The 12,351-nt window shown below is 31.9% G+C and overlaps 1 long non-coding RNA gene across 1 annotated transcript; it reads right to left on the minus strand.

The window, feature by feature from the left end:
* Positions 1 to 613: 613 nt before the first annotated feature.
* LOC148782481 (uncharacterized) lies at positions 614 to 1,772 on the minus strand. Its single transcript, XR_016053608.1, has 3 exons — positions 1,698 to 1,772; positions 1,537 to 1,612; positions 614 to 1,447 (listed from the first exon to the last, which is right to left on the minus strand). It is a non-coding gene; the product is annotated as an uncharacterized LOC148782481 (long non-coding RNA).
* Between the last annotated feature and the right edge of the window lie 10,579 nt (positions 1,773 to 12,351).

Genomic DNA, 12,351 nt, shown 5'->3' on the forward strand with positions numbered 1-12,351 from the left:
TCTACCAGGTTAATACGGATGGTGTATATTGTAATCAGTGTATATGGGAAGGGTAGGTACAATAGCTTGTATTTTATGGTAAGCCTGGATATAGTATAAGTGTCTTATTTATTTTTAATAACGTCATATGCATTACAAAATACACCTTCCAAATTAACTTGGTAGACAATATACTTTCCTTTCACAAACTATCTTATTATATTTCCCCTTCAGTTTTTCTATTCATTTGTATTTATCTACTTTTGTACTTTGTGGATTTGAAAGCCAAACTTAAAGTTTCAAAAATAAATGCCAGACAAATGAGCTACAAGCTTGAATCCAAGACCTTAGTAATGTTATAGGCAGTGGTTTAAAAAGCGGATTGGTGATCCGGATCGGGCATCTCAAAAACCCATCCAGATCGACGAATCGGCGATCCGGATCAGGAATCGGCTGAATCGGTCTGATTAAACCTTAAAAAAATCCAAAAAATTTATTAAAATTCATTATAAATGTTGTTTTTTAGGAATTCAATAAGAAATGAGGGTACTCCATTAAGAATTTTCATTTCTTTGCATTAATATGCAAATATTGATATGTTCTTTCCATGCATGAACTGCTATTTACCATTTAATTTACATCACACAAAAGGATAAACATAAAATTATCATGGATTAAGTATATCATCATACATGGACTACAATAAAGCATACAATGCATAACATACGTTGTAAAAATAAAATGACAGACGACGTCGTTCTTCATCTTGGTCACGCTGGTATCATTGATTGAATTCGCGTGACAATTCATTGACTCGTTCTAAAACGAATCATCCAAATTAGTGGGCACCTAACTATACCCAAATCCCTGAGTGTTAGTGTTTTGTTGTGGTCCCAATCCAAAATCCCCGAAGCTTGTCTACCCTCTTGTTGTTGGGACTCGATATGTGAATAATTTGGCTGGGATTGGGTGGCCTCATAATCATTATCTCTCACATTTTCCCTTAGACCCCCTTCCCACTCTCCCTCATTAGGTGCAATATCACCGACATCTCCGACGAATTGTGGATATGTCGACGGGCTGCTTCCTCTTTTATACTGCTCATCACCTTCTTCAAGATCTTCCTCACCGATAGCCTCAAGGAATGCTCTCTTGTGCAACACTGGCTCCTCTTCTTCTACTACCCATTGTTCTGCTGTGTCTGTGACAAATATTGTGTAAAAGTCTATCGGCCCATAGTCTTCAAGCTTCTTTCTTATTTACCGCTATCGGAGGTTTAAGTTGTAATGGACATAGACTAGTTTATGAAGCTTCGTCGAAGCGAGTCGATTCCTCCTAGTAGTGTGCAACCATTGAAACGTACTCCAGTTTCGCTTACAGCCAGTAGCAGAACATGTCTGGGAGAGTACCTTGATTGCTATCCTCTTTAGGTGAGGTGCATCACTACCATATATCTCCTACTATTCAGCTGGATTAAAATACAAAAAGCATTGTAAGGGCAAGAACAATTCATAAGATTAAATATATGAATGAACAAAATATTAGTTAAGGGATAACCTGGATCCATCTTAGTTCGAGAATTTCGGGCAAGTCTAGTTCCGAAGGATCCTATAGCATCCCTATACATAGCAAGCTAAAACAAAATATTTCGTTTTAGTGCATTATTCCTCACAAATATAACAACTGAATCAAGTTCTTACCCAAATATTAAATAATACCTCTTGTATTGCTGCTACCTGGTTTCGATGGCTTCTCTCCAATCTGGCAATAATGTATCTGACCCCTTCCATAATCTTGTGGGGATGTTCAGGTGTCAAATAGAAAAATTTTGGATTGAAGTAGTAACTTAGAAAATATATAGATAGAGAAATGTCATTTAAAATTTCATAAAAAAATAATTTAGAATGAAACATTCTAATGATATAAATATATATTTTACCTACGTAATGAATTGGACATCCAAATTTGGTGTTCCACCTTCTTTCTATAATCTCGATCACTTTACTAGCAAAACTACACTTCTCCCAAATAACTGATTTGGCCCTCTCGATACCGTCATAAAGGATGCCCATGATAGCTTTCTTGTCAGCATCCACCATTCTTAACACCATGACCAAAGGGGCAGTGGCCTCTACGATACTTGAACATCGAGACCAGAACCTCTTATTTGAGACTATGTTGTCCACTTTTAGCCCGATACTGGACTTCGAGAGGCAGTCATTTAACCACTCTTCACTGGTAAACAATCTCTTTAATGCACCTTTAGATGCCCGAATGGAGTCCATAACCAAGTAATCTGTCGCAAAACAGGTTATGGCAGGCCTGATTATCTTTTTTTTCTTACTGTTCTCTGAACAAAAATAAAATTTTAGAATGGTTATATATAAATCTTGACACCAACATCGCTTCATGTAAAGTCTCCTTCACAATTTTGATCTCACCGAACTCCTTTAACATAAAATCGATGCTATGTGCAGCACACGGGGTCCATACTAGATGCTTCCTCTTATCCATTAACTTTCTGCCCGCAGAAACACATGCACGCGCATTGTACGTAATAAACTGGACTACATGCTTATCTCCCAACTCCTCCACTAATTGATCATATAGGCGTACGAAGAAGTTTGCATTCTTCTTCATCCATTATACTTTTTTGCTAGACAAAAAAGCTGTACCTTTTGGGGAGTAGGCCAAGAAATTTAAAAACTCTTTTTTACTAACTTTATTCAACCAACCATCACTCATGAGAGTAATGCCTGATATTGGCCAACTCTGTATATATTCTGCAATCCACTTTCTAACTTCCTCCACCTCTTCATCCAATATTGACCCATTGAGCTCATATGTCGTCGGAGGTTTTACCCCGAGCTCGGCTCTCTGGATTGCATTGACCATAGGTGAAAAATATGAGCTATTGGCTGCATCAAAGGGGATCCCTTTATTATATAACCATGTACCAACATATCTGCTCAACATGTTTCTCGTACCTTTCACTATGCCTTTGAGGGTCATCTGTTCTGACTCAGGCTTTGAGAGAAATGGGTCTATACGACCATGACCTGCAATACTTGCACTCCTAGATAAGCTAAAAACAATTTCTTCAACGTCTGATTCCTCTTGATACATATTGCCACCAACCCCTCCATACATATTTGAGTTGGGCCAGCCATACATGCTCGAGCTGGGCCCGCCATGCATGTCTAAACTAAGCCCACCATGCATGCCCATATCATAACCACCAGGCATTCTAAACTCGCGTTCCCTCTGGTATTGTTTCCTGTAAACTCATTCTTGTGGCCATCTCCAAGTCATTATTATATTGTTCTTCTGGATCATTCCCGCTTGATGGCATATATAAACTAGCTATCTCCTCTTCCATCATCTGCTTTACAATTTTTTTACCTTTGATAGCCTTGAAGAATGCCGTCATTTGCTTTCTTACATTATTAGGGACACTATTGCACGCAGAAACATCTCCCTTAACCCCTGTCAAGTATTGCTTGAACCTATGTACCCCACTACTTATCACTCTTTGGCAGTAATTACAAATATTTTTGTCTTTTTTGTTGGGATCAAGTCTGACGCTATATTGCCATGCAGGGTCTTCCACAGATCTTGTCATGGTTCAACTGTTTTAATATGTAAAAAGTTAAAAATTAACCTGACAGTTCAACATGAAAAATAATCACCATGTATAGTGATAATATGTAGAGGTAGTTCATGAAGTTTTATTTGTTGTTAATGCAAAATATTTCTATTGACAAAAATATTTTATTTCCTACTGGGAAAAATAATTTATTTATGCAACATTATAGATAAAAATAGCCTATATCAGCCACTACATATAGAACAAAAAATTTACATTGATATAGTATCAATAAAAAATATATTTACAATCGTATAGTAATTCACAATGGCAATACATATGGACTTGTCACAAATCTTCATTTCGACAAACATGAATTAGTTCCTACTGACGAAAAAAAAAAATATTTATGCAACATTATAAATAAAAAAAAGTCTGTATAAGTCACACTTAGAATCAAGAAAAAAATTACAATAATATAGTCATCCATAATGCCATTACACGTACATTTGACACAAGAAACATTTACAAAGATAAAGTCATTCACAATGCCACAAATAAAATTTACAATGATATAGTGGGCACAATCCCAACTCAATTGAAATGATCACAAATAGTTGTACATCTCAATTACAAATATGCAAGATAATATAATAAAAAATACAAGTTCCAAACATGGCTACAACCCAATTATCAAGATCATACATTTTTTGCGTTAAAAATTTAACAATATAATTGAAAAATACAAGATAATATAATTATCATACATGCCACGATTTTTTTACAATGATATTCACTTTAATTCCTCGTGATAATACAGTTTAACAACATGTATTTTTTGCATTAAAAATTTAAAAAATTAAAAATACATTTTTAATGCAAAACTGCGTAAAAAATATAATATTGTTTAACAGCATGTATTTGTTAATGTATTTTTTTGCATTAAAAACAAATTAAAAAATACAGTTTTGCATTAAAAATATAGTAACATGTACTTTTTTGCATAAATAATCTATCAACGTGTAATTTTTTGAACTAAAAATTTAACAATAAAAATTAAAAATATTGTTTATTCCTCATGATAATCAAAAACTATTCACAATTTTTTGGAAAATCATGATTTTTCAAAAAAATTGATCATGAATTAAAAAAAAAAAAAAAAAAAGCAATTCTTTACAGACCCACCTAATATTAGTCATTCCAACTCAAAAATTCGCCTCAAATCGAATAAATTACATCAAATTGAATACATGTTTTGATAAACAACACTATAAGGAATCAAATCCCTATAATATTAACACATTATTATCAAATTATTAAATAAAATCAATTGAATTGAGGAAAAAAAAGAAAACCGCAGTTCTTCACAAATATCAGTCATTCAATCTCAAAAATCAAGCTCAAATTGAATAAATCAGATCAAATTGAATACATGTGATGATAAACAACACTATAACGAATCAAAACCCTATAAATTTAACACATTATTTGTAAAATATTGAGTAAAATTGATAGAATGGCGGGAAAAAAAAAAAAAAAAACCGCAGTTCATTTTTTCTTTACAGACATCAGTCCTTTTTTCTCAAAAATCAAGCTCAAATTGAATATATGTGATGATAAACAACACTATAACGAATCAAAACCCTATAAATTTAACACATTATTTTCAAAATATTGAGTGAAATTGATAGAATGGCGAAAAAAAAAAAAAACGCAGTCCATTTTTTCTTCAAAGACATCAGTCTTTTTTTCTCAAAAATCAAGCTCAAATTGAATACATGTGATGATAAACAACACTATAACGAATCAAGCTTAGTCCTTTTACCATTATGAATGGAGTTTTAAAACAATGTCCATTATTACAGACAACAACATCAGATAATTTATAATTAATAAACAATCTACTTCCATCAGCAGTATTTAATATTTGTGTTGTTTTATCAAAATATTTAGTAGGTACTAGACCTTCATTTATGCAGTTTAAATCTTCTTCTGAGTCAATTAAAGCTAATGATTGAAAATTATATTCTTCTTTTACTATAATTTTTATTAACACAAACAATTTTTGTGTAATTACCTTATTTATTAAATTTACAGATTTATTACTATCAATTTCTTCTAATTTGGTTCTTGATGTTTCAGGTGCTTCTATTATATCTGATTTGTTATGATTATTCAATAAATTAGTAAATTCTATTTCATCAGTATCAGTTATATTTCCTGAGAGTTCATTTTATAATTCTAATATTTTAATTCTATTTTTTAATTGTTGAGCTTCTATTTTAACTTCATTGATTTCCTTTTTTAATTCTATAATTGTTGGTTCTTTTTTACTTATATCCTTTCTATTAATCCTTTTAATTATTTCAGCAAAATTATATTCATCAGGTGGTTTTATTAAAGGAGTAGGTTTATTTTTTGCCTTGGTTATATTAATAAATTGTGTTATTGTTTCTCTTTTCTCATCTAAGTCTGTAATTTTTTCTATTAAATCTAAGATTAAATTATCTTCCTTATATAGCATATTACAAGAACATTCTTGATTTTCATTATTAGATTCTTCAGTAGCACTAGTCCATACAAGATTTTCATCTTCAATGTTTCCTATTAATGATGTATCACTAGAACTCTCTGTAGAACTGTCTGTAGAGCTATCTTGATCATAGATTTGTATAATATCATATATTTTATTTCCTATATTTTCATCTAATATTATTGTGTCTAGTTTTTCTTTGACTTTACAGTCACTTTTATAATGGCATACTTTGCCACATTTATAACATACAGGTAAGTTTTTCTTACCTTTTTTATATTTATTTTTTGGTGAAAATCTTTTAATAAATTTTTCTCTCTTATATTTTTTATATAACTTTCCTTCTTTTTACTCAGGTTTATATCTTTTCTTTTTATAACTTTTACCCTTAGATTTTTCAATATTATAACCAAATTGCTCACAGAAATCTCCAAGTTCTTTTCTACCAGTCATTCGTTGTTTATCTAATTGTTTCTTTAATTTCATATCTGTGCATAGAGTTAATCCTTCAGCACATATTTCAGCAGATAGTTCTCCTAGAGTATATACAGAATATGGTATTATACCTCCATGTTTACTTTTGAGTCAATTTTTTACTTTTTCAGCAAATAAATAGGGTAATCCTGCTATAAATTTTTCTTTTCAATGATCTAATTGACTATCTTCTCTAGTTAATAGTCTTGAGAAAAATACGTCTTTATACCATTTATAGTGTGATAATGTTGGACATTTTAAATTGGATAATAAATCTTCAGTTCTTGCTTCAAGTAGGGCTGTACTCTCCACAAAATGAAGGGTGATAGTATAAATAAGAGTATTGACTGCATCACTTTCTGAGTAGAGGACATCTTGTTGTTGTTCATTTTTTACAGTCCATTGCCTAGTTGTATTTAAAATTTGATTTTTGGTATTTTCAGGTAGATGGAAATCCCACAAACCTTGAAGCCATCCAGTGAAACCACATATTATGGCTTTTGCAACTTCTTGGTCATGGTGGCCTACCATTTTACAAGTAGAGGCATACATGGTCATGTGTTTCATTGTATCAAGAATTTAGTGTTCAGACATACCATCTATGTTCCAATTTACTATTATTCTGCCTGAATAAGATATATGTGATATTAAGTCTTCTTCGAATTGAATATCTACTGGAGTAGGACTAGGATGATATGGTCTAGCTGTAGCAGGTTTCCATTGTTTACCATAAGATATTCTTTGAATAGAATGATCATTACTATTTTCAGTAAATGCTAATTCCATATTTTCTATTGTATCTTCAATCATGGGTTCTTCTTCTTGAAGAGTTAAAGTTTCTGATTCTTGGATTTTTCCTTTTCCTTTTATATCTATAATATCTTTTTTAATATTTTCTTTTATTTCAAGTTTAGCTAATTTTGATATTTATTGATCCATAAGAGTTTTATTATGAAATCTTTCTTTATTTAAAACAGAAGGAGGTTTAAATAATAAAGATTTTTGAGCTTCTTGTAAAGGAACTGGTCTTAACATATTTTCAATTCTTAATGTTTGTTTACCTATGGATTGCATGCATAAATTTGTATAATTATTTTGTCCTATTATATGATGAATTAATTTTGACCTATGTATTATTTCACCAGTCATTTTATATGGAGTAGCCTTTGTTTCTAGAGTCGGTGAATTATTTGTTTCTTTTCCTCTTATTACAAGACTTCTTTCAGAAGGATGTACACTAGTGATTTTATTTCCTTCTGATGTGTTGTAGGTACTATATTGACTTTCCAGAGTACGTATTTCAAAATTAGGTACTGAAACTCCTTGTTCTTTTAAGATCTCTTTTAGCCATTTAAAAAATCATTTATTCTGTTTTTCTGTTTTAAGAAATTTATTATATTTTTTATGGAATAACTCTATTAATATTGGTTCAAATGTATTCAGATACCAAGTTCTAATTCCTTTGTTTTCTTCAGATAAATAATCTGTTTCTATAAAAGTTTTATCTATTTTTTTCTCTTCTTGCAGGGTTAATATGTCAAAATCCATTTTCGAATCAGAGAAGTCTGGATCTCCTTTGGATTCATTCTGTATCTTTTTATATTGAGGTATTACAATGTTTTCTATTGTTCTTATGACTCCTTGTATTTTTGGATTTATTGATGAAGTGGATGAAGTAGAGTGTCTAGATGGTGTCAGATATATTTTATGTGATGTTATTTCAGAATCATCTTTACTATTTTTATCTGTTTTTAAACTAGCAAACTGTATTTCTATATTACCATCTATATATTCAATTATTTTATCTGGAATATTTTTTGAAGGTACTTAGTAATGATGATTTTCATTTTGTATAGACCAAGAGTCTGGTAAGACTATTTCTGACCATTCTATAGTTTTTGGTATTATAGTATTAGATTTTTCTATGTTAGTTTGAAATAAAGTAGTCCTTCCTCATGTATCCATTTGTACTACTTTAGGACATAGAGTATTCATAACTTTATAATATATTCTATATATTATAGCAATATTTTGTGATCCTGGGATCATATCAAAACCTTGGGTTTTTACATTTAATGATAATACATTCAGAATATTAGGATCATTTAGTGAAACTGAATAGTTGGGGAAACAATTAAAATACAGGGGTCCACTACATAGACTAGATTCTACCATTCCTAATAATGAATCAGAAAATCTATTATGTCTAGTATCTCTAAGACATACTAAAATAGAATTATTAAGTCCTAATCTTGTTAAAGGTTTAATTGCTACTTGTATTAATCCTGTATGTAAATAATTATAATTTTATTTCTATGTGCTTGGATTATTTTATTTGATAATAGTTGGAAATCCTCTTGAGTACTGGTAACTGATAAAGATTGTTCTACTGTTTTAATTGCATAGCCTATTTTTAACTCAAAGGTACCTTCTTTATAGATATTAGATATGGGTACTTTAGGTATATTCCAATTTTGAAGTTGTTTTTGTATATCACTAATTAGAATTTCTTCCTTATGTTTTATCCTTAGAGTATTACTAGATTGAGGTAATGCTTTATTTGATAGATTCCTAATAAAATTTTCCATTATTAAGTTGCGGATGAGTGCTTTTTGACTACCTCTTACGTCTTTCTTGACCTCAGCGGCTCCCCTGGCCTTAACGGTCTCTTAGACTGGGTGTTCTTAACCTCAACTCTCAGTCCAACTTTCTCTAATGGGAAATTTAATTAGGTTTTTAACTTCTAAAGTATTAGCTCAGACTAATAATATTTTGTTGGATAACTATTAAAGGGTTTGGCTCTGATACCAATTCAAACCAAGATCTTCCCTTTTATGCCAACACTCTAAGATAACCTAGGTATATTAATAAGATGATAATAACAAATAATGAAAATGGAGATATATCAATCAATACCCAAGTAGCATAAGAAGATTGGTAAACTTTGATGCCAAACACTGCTCTGAATTGCATATTCAAGCATTAAAACTTTATTCAAATATTAAAACTTTATTCATACAAGGAAAATATTCGAACAAAGAACAGAACTTTCTACAGACTACAAACTGTATTTGAACAGACTGTATCATAACTTTATACAGACTGTATGACACACATTCTAACAAACTGTATTACAATATTTTACAGAAATTTAGACAAACAGACTGTACCAAACTTATTAAAAAAAATTACAACAGAAAGGAAAGCTTACAGTTTACAAAGACAGTAGCTGCAGAAGGCTCGCCACTCAGTTGGACAATAACTAGGTAACCTATTAAGGTTACAATCACACATATATTTAAAGAGAGAGAATTGAGAGAGAAAGAGTAGAGAGAAAAAGAGCTTCTAGAGTTTCTGAACTCTTAAGGATGGATGGAAGAATGCAAGGAAGAATGCCTCCTGAGTTCTGCGGAGTCTTCTATTTATAGCAAGCGGACGTGAACTTCTTATTCTTCTTGATTTGTTACTCTTACAGGATGCAGGGATGCTTGCCAACTGGATGGTTGCTCTATCAGGTTGCAGGGATGCTTGCTAGATGGATGGTTATCAAGGGGTCTTCTTTTGTCGGCAACAAAATGGGATACAGGTGGATGGTTCTGAAGAAGGGAATCTTGTCGGCAACGAAGTGGGATACAGGTGGATGGTTCCGATGAAGGGAATCTTTTTTATAAAAGGTGGACAAGTGGAAGGGAATCTTCTTTATAAAAGGTGGACAGGTGGATTGTACGAAAAAGGAGGGAATCTCTTAGTGGATCACTTTTTCCTGTAGCTGATATGATTTGGTCGGCATTATTGATGGTGGAATCCACCTGGCAATGTCGTGCTTGTCTTATATTGTCGGCAAAAGAATCTTTCACAGGTATTTGAAATGACTTTGAGGTGATAGAAATGACTTTTTTTGGATTATTTGGGTGATTGAACTGGATCGGGTCAATAAAGAGTTTGTTTCTGAGAACATCCATGAGCAGACTTGTCTTCATTATCTTCAGATTCTTTTTCTTCTTCATTGTGGATCTGTGCTGTCTCTGCTTCTTCAGTAAACATTTGTAATAGTTGCTTTTCAAGCTATGCTTTGGTAGCCTGAGGGTTTTGCTTTTTCATAAGTGATATATATTCTGATAGGCTATTTGGGTTGATATATGAATATGATTTATAAGCCAAAGGTATTTGTTTCATTTGAATATTCTCAGGTTCAAGATTATGGCAGACAAAGACGTCCCACCATTTGACTGAAATTCTTTTTCCCACACAAGGAATATATTCATAATTTTGGGTATTATTTTGAGATATTGCTTATGTCCATTTAAGGATCCAGGGAATCTGGTATAGAGCAATAAAATATAAATGATAATCAATGTTGGGATCTTTCCCATTGGTTTCAGTAAATTTAGATTGGGATAGTTGCACGGCTTCTGGCATTATTTGGGACCTTGATCCCCATACCGCAAACCAATTTCTAAACCAGTTTGCGAATGGGTCGGTTATTAGCATTTTAAACTGAATGAATCAAGTATGAGAATTATACTGGTTTTGTATTGTCAAGACTTTGTGCCAGGCTTCAATGTATTCTGAGTATCGGTAATATATATTTGGGAATTCTGGGGATATCAATTTCTTGGCTCTGGATGGGTCTAATCCCCATTCACTAAACTGTAATACTTTTCTTATTTGCAATTTAGAATATGATACTATTTTGAAATTTTTCTGGTAATTACACTAATAGATCCTGTTTCCAATAGAACCATCTCATACCATTCTCGGGTTTTGATACCATTAGAAGGGTTGAGATTATTGTAGCGATAGTATTTGGCAACTGTATTTGGGTCATCGTTGAGATGAATATTTTCAAAAATTGCATCTTCAACAACAGCAATTTCTTCATACTGGATCTCCCAGTAGAAGTAGTTTTCTTAGATATTGAAGATTGCAAAAATACTGATGTTTGTGGAGATGGTGAAGGTTGACTGGAATATGGTGGATAATTTATAACTGGACTATTTGGGTTACTTGGAGAGTATGGTGTAAGATTTCTTATTGGTGATGGAGAACAGGTTGCCGGTACTATAGACATATCCATTGGTGCTTTTCCTCTATTAGTATTCATAATTCTATTATTATTAAATAATATTAATGCTAAAGGTCAAATTGATCTGTCCTGCCCCCCCTGCAAAAATTCACGAGTAAGAAAATCAGGGAAATGATTAGTAGATATATATATATATATATATATATATAATATTCAGTATAAAGGCTGATACGCATTGCTTTTCATAATTTTTTAATAAGATTTGAATCAAAATACGATTCCAATCAGTTTTAAAACAACTTGAAATGATCAGACTCAGAATCAGAGAGATTGGAGTTCAAAATGTAAAAGAATAATTTCCAAAACTTACTATCTTCCAAATGGGACTTTGATTTGAAATTTTGATATATAGATCTTATAGATCTATGAAAAGTAAAGCATTCAAGTTTTTTGTTGGGAGTAAAATGGCTCAAATGAGCCTTATATGGATTAAGATGAGGAACATGAACTTTTCAGGTAAAAAAAAACAACAATAGTTGATCAGGTAAAAATCGGGCAATTCCCCAAAAATTGGTACAAAAATAGGAATCACATGATTTTTGCAAAAAATAGCCTGCATCAATACAGTGAATCTAGCGATTTCTTTTGAACTGCTGAGTCACCAGTTTGTGGGCATCCAAAACTGGTCACGCCCCAGTTCCGAGTAGGATCACCTGATTCCAATCCAATTCACCTGTTTTTGACACACTACTT

The sequence above is a fragment of the Amborella trichopoda genome, chromosome 4 (genome assembly GCF_054954075.1).
Source record: "Amborella trichopoda isolate Santa Cruz 75 chromosome 4, AtrichopodaSantaCruz75HAP2 v2.0, whole genome shotgun sequence".
Lineage (NCBI taxonomy): Eukaryota > Viridiplantae > Streptophyta > Magnoliopsida > Amborellales > Amborellaceae > Amborella > Amborella trichopoda.